The following is a 6,083-nucleotide window of genomic DNA, read 5'->3' on the forward strand; positions in this document are numbered from 1 at the left end:
TTTCACTCTTTTTGGTGGGTAAGATTTTACATTCTTTGTTTGCAATTAATAAAGGACTATTTTTTAAAAATATTCCAGAAAAAAAAAAGTACTTTTGGAAGCTACACGAGGGAACATAATATTAATATTTTTACATCGTGTTTGAGAAAATGTAACAGAACAAAATTCAACTGTATGTTTTAGAGATGTCTGTCATTATAGAAGGTGGATAAATAATGAAATTATTTGTTACGGGCAAAATAAAAAAAATATATTCAAACTTATTTTTGAAATAAAACGTTTTATAAGTGTCATTAGTTTAATCTAAGACTTCTCTAACTTGTTAATTACCATGTTTTACTAAGGTTTAGGAGGAGAAACAAGCTACACATTGATAGTAGAAAAATACAACAGAACAAAGTTGTTTAAAAGAACAGGAGGACAAATTACTGGTTATATCAACACGACAGCTGTGTATAATATGGAGAAAATGGTGATTAACAAAGAGCCTAGTTTACTTGATGTTTCTGGTTGGTTTTGTATTCTCAGTCACGAAACATTTAAACACAACTTTAGAATAATTAAAGCTACATATCTTGGGTTTGAAATATATTTTAATGTGGATAATTTATTTTTTCATAATTTGCTTTAGAGAAAGTAAATTGGTCACTTAATTGTTGTAAGACGGAGGTTTTGGTGCTGCTCCCTAGAGAGTGGAAATGTAATTACTTTAGTAAAAATGATTGATATTAAACATACAGAGCTTTTTATAGTAACATTCTACCTCACATTTATCTATGCACTGAGAAGTTGAAAAAAAATACCAGTCAAAACACCATAGTAGTTTAGCACTGTTGAAGTGTTTACAAGGTTAACAAGTTGATTTAGAAATTCCACCCTCATAGACAAGATATTTTTTTCATGATGCACTGTCAGAACATTAAGGTTTTTGTGCAAAAAAAAAAGGAGCATTGGAGTAAAAATGAAGATTATTATATCATTGCAAGAACATCCAGACAAAAATTGACAATAGCTACAGGTGTTGGACACTTGGATGCTTATAGAAATTACAAATACACAGAACAATAACTCGAGTCATGCTTACCTTCCATACTGAAAAGTAGTAGTAAAGTGTTGTAGAAAGTTAACCAGTGCACTGCACGGGTATTGAAATATCTGATGGTCTGCTGTAAGTAAATAAATACACTTCACACAAATAGTGTTAAAGAAAAAAAAATGCTAGTTTTTATTTCCATACTCTTGATGCAAATGATATTAAAATTGTTTTAAATTAATCACATTTGATGCAGTGTCACAAGAATAAGTACAGATACTATACAAACAATGTACAGATGGCCCTTTCTACGTAGCTTAACCAGCTACGCCATCCACCGAAGACGCATCTTCCAGATGAGGTGTAAAGTACTTTAAGATTTGTCTCTATGTTGCTTAAACACAGAAGTAAATTCTAGGACCTAATTTATTCTATTGCACAGACAGGAAAATAATAAGAAACTGTACATTGAAACAGGAGCACAGGATGGCACATTACTGAAGCTTGACATGGCACTGAATTCTTACTCTATATAATATAAGGTAGGACAGTGAAATCTGTAAAGCATGTTACCTTGTACAAGAGAAGTAAAATGTTATCTTCTTTTATGCTAGGCTAAAAAAACTGCTATTAGATATATTTACAAGTGCTATCAAATTTTAAATGTGAAAAAAAGTTTTAAACAGAATAACAAAATTAATAACTTGAGCAACTCTACCTTCGTGAAAAAAGATACTAAAAAGTTTTAGAACATTGTAATAATAAAGATATTGATTTGTATAATCCATCAGATGAGAATATAATAGTAGAATTAAAACAATGCTTACACAACATATACAGAAACTTTTAGGGTTAGTTGAACAAAATTCTTTCTACTGGTTCCAATCGGATACTTTGAAACGAACAGTCTTTATTCACTGCCCTAACAAACTGAAGACAGCCAAAGCTTCAAAACAACAGAGAACACTTGTGATGGAAGTGGCCACACAGAAGTAAGTATCACTGTATCCCTGACTCTTTCGTAACATGAGGCTAATGTTCGGTGTAGTCTTGATGACAGCTAAGACATCAGTGATACGAGAATAATCTTTCAGTTTGGTATAACACTAACACCAGAACAAGCATGCTAATAACATCTGTGGTCAGACAAATTCTGCTTTTGTTCAGATTTTGAAACTAGTGGTACATGCACGAGATCGTAGTTTCATCACAGAAATGAAGTATGATTACAAGGTAACAAAACCACCAAACTGTGTTTCACTACAATCTCTCTTGAAACACACAAAAATATACTTAAATTTTAGAAATACTTGACCCACAACAAACAATGCACAACTTGAGGTAAACAGCTACTGTTTGAGTTTTATCTAATTTGTTTGTCAACAAACAGCTAAAATAATTTAAGAATAATATTTCAGATGAAGTCATGTTCTCTAACATGCCAACAATACAAAAACCCCTGCATAAGTAAATGTACTTTGAATATGAAAAGGATGGGTTTACATAAATTATACGATTTAAGTGACATGCACTTATTTGTGCTAAATATCTGAAATGCTTCATTAGTAAATTCTCAACGTTGTATTTGTTTGGAATTACCACTACAGATATTACTCCATCACCTGTATATAGCAATCTTTTGTCCTTGCATTATATCAGATAGTATTGCATCTTACTCGCACTAGATATGGTTTCACAGGAAACAAATAAAACAACAACCAATTTCTCAGTATTAATTACAAATTCAGTTAAATCATCCAAGTTCAGAAAAGGTACCACAATTCAAATTATATTTACATTCTTTCTGTGTAATATACTAAATTGTTTTTATATAACATATACAATGGTGATATCACCATTAAAAGATTCATTTAAAAAAGTTATCTTTACCAAAAAATGACAGGATAGTTGGTTACAGAAGTGAAAACTTTGAGGTATTACGGTCCTTCTGATACCGATTTCATTAAATGACATGGTATGAATATTCTATGACACACACACAAAACAGTTTCTTACGGGCCACAGTCTGGTGAATATCATTGCGAGAGTTTCAATACTAAACTTAAAAAATATTTGGGACATAACACAAATGAAAAAGTTATGAAGATAGATAGTTTGAAAGATTTTAATGCATCCTCGAAAGAAGATGTCACACTTTCTGTTTAAAACAGCTTAGTTAAATATTCGTGATAACATGTCTTTGTCCATATCAACTTGAGTTATGTATCTCTGCTCCCTAGTTAAAGAAAGTACGACTCTTGGCCTTCACCTTCTAATGCCAGGCTGGGGGGTCCTTGATTAAGATCAAAGCTCAATGACTGGTAGATAGAAAATAAAGGCTGTATTAAACTTGTTATTAACATTACCATAACCTTATTTAAGACAGTTTCATTATATCTATGTTTTCAGTTCATTTCATTACAGAATAATGTGAACACTATTAGACAAACCTAATATTAGGACTAAAACATCCTAATCTACCAATACTTACTAAAATAATAAAGAAACATACATTTTAATTGCCTCCAGTGAGGCTAGTTTAAATAATGGTTAAATTATACTCATATGTTACCACTTTTACAAAACCTATTTCTCTGAACATACGCTTCTTATTAAGCTGAAAAATAAAATTAAAAAAAGATCCAGCTTAATAGATAAAGTGTGGCTCTCAAATCCATTTAGTAATTTACAGCATTAGTTTAAATAAACTTATTTATTTTGCAAAGACAGTTCTACGAACCTTTGACGTGTAAATGTTTTTACTTCCATGGAACATCATAATTATCTTAAAATATTCTTCACTCACACAGAAATAACGTTTATGTTAAGCCTAAATGTACATGATCATGTGGTGTATAACTTTCATAACTATCTTAAAAATAGTCTTCATGCACGTAGAAACAAAGTTTAGTGTTAAGCCTAAATGCACGTGATCATGTGGTACATAACCTTCATAACTATCTTTAAATATTCTTCATTCACAAACAATTAAAGTTGTGTGTTAAGCCTAACTGTACATGATCACGTAGTGTATAACCTTATTAATTATCTTTAAATGTTCTTCACTAACAAAGAAATAAAGTGTGGTGTTAAGCCTAACTGTATTTGATCATTTGGGCAACTTAACTTTTAGAATTGCCTTGAATTTTGACATAGTACTTAAATCACCAATAATGGCATCCACTGACAAAAAATCCAAAGGTGGAAACTCACTTTGAAAGACAGAAGTATGATTTTTTAATCATTATTCCATGATTTCTAGTTAAGACAAGTACTTCACTTCTGCATACTTTTAAGTTTTACTTTGATTTTTTTTTTACTTTAGTAATCAGCTTAACCATGGTATATTGTATATTTAGTTTAATAATGATTACAGCTCACTTTGAAACCAATCAATATGACTACTGATAAAATACAATAAGCATAAAATTGAAGAAAAAAAGCCAAAAGGTAAAATATAAAAAAAATTATTGCAGTGGTTTCAGATATTGGAGTCTTAAAATATTTATCAAAGTTTCCTGTTTTGAGCCACACATGGGACAAGTCTTCATTCTCATTGGTTATTGAACTGTATATCAAAAGATTTTCTGTACATATACAAAGATAAAATATCCATGTTATGAAAGATAAGACAAATGCAGAACAAAATGTCACTAAATAACACAGGAAAAGTTGAAGTCTTAAAAGTGTTGTCTTATTTAAATGTAAACTAAAACACACGTATATAAACTTCAAAAAAAAGTCATCATTTTTTCATTTCTCATGGTTCCCTTAAAAATGTTTTTAAAACATAACGGAAGCAGAGCTGAAAGTACGGGAAAAATATGAGGCTCCGTAATAAAACATTTTAAAGACGTTCTTTAAAACTACAATAAAACATTCGCCTTCCAACTAAATAAGTACTGACTGAAACTGTTTTTCGAAGAACTGGAGGCTGCTCTTTAACTAAATATCAAGCACTACAAGCATGTATAGTATTTATGACCATTTTTTTCTTTCAGTTCACAATGTTCTTAAAAAAAGTGTTGAACTTATAAGAAATGAAGTTACAATTTTATTTGATATTAAGCTCAAAGCTACACACTATGGGCTATATATATGCTGTGCCCACTGCAAGTATTAGAACCCGATTTTTAGCCTTATTTGCTGGTGAGTCACTGAAGGTTGCAATTCTAGATTTAAGACATGGGTAAGAAACTTGGCAAACAATTACAAGTTATAATTAATATGATAAACTGAGATATTCTATATCGATTACTGAAATTAATTATTTTCACAAACAACTAAATTGAGGTATAATTATTCCATCAAAGATAGTCAGTATTTTCACGAACAACAAATCTACTAAAGAAATGCAATGAAAATGTTTTGATACAAAAATGAGTGTTCTATAATTTAACTTAAAGATTATTTGTATCTCATCACTGGACGCTATTCTAAGTGCAGTATGATGATGGTGTTCTTAAAGAGGAGAATTTGAATTCTGAAAGAGTTATCTCACCACTACCAATCTTTTAAGTTCTCTTGTCTAGTAAAATATAAGTGGTTTCCTTTCCTTATTTTTCCAATGATCAAATCCCTAAAACAGATGCAAAAAAATCACTTAGTTTCACATATTGTTCTTCTTTAATGACACAACTTCAGTAAGAGTAACGAAGAACAATACTATTACAAGATTTTTTCTTCATAATGCTAAGAGAGAGAATAACAAATGAAAGCTTTCCGTTTTTTTAAATACAAGTTACAAATAAAAAACCTTAGAATCTATATGAAATTAAAAACTTTAGAGAAAAAAAAAAAAGCTAAGATTGCTGCCCCCCTCCAACCTAAAAAAAAAGCCTGAGAAAAACTGCTGAAAGATGAGGACTTAAGTAAATCTTATTATCAATTTCTAAACCCTCTGGAAACCAGAAATGCAAAACAGTGGTACAAATCATAGTCGTAAGCTTAAGTCTCAAACTGGAGGTCTTGTTTTAAAATCAAAGAAGTACAGAATGGTTTAACAGCCTGTTTTAGAACTGACTACCGAGTGTTGCCTACACACAGAGAG

The sequence above is a fragment of the Limulus polyphemus genome, unplaced genomic scaffold, assembly GCF_000517525.1.
Source record: "Limulus polyphemus unplaced genomic scaffold, Limulus_polyphemus-2.1.2 Scaffold9119, whole genome shotgun sequence".
Taxonomy (NCBI): domain Eukaryota; kingdom Metazoa; phylum Arthropoda; class Merostomata; order Xiphosura; family Limulidae; genus Limulus; species Limulus polyphemus.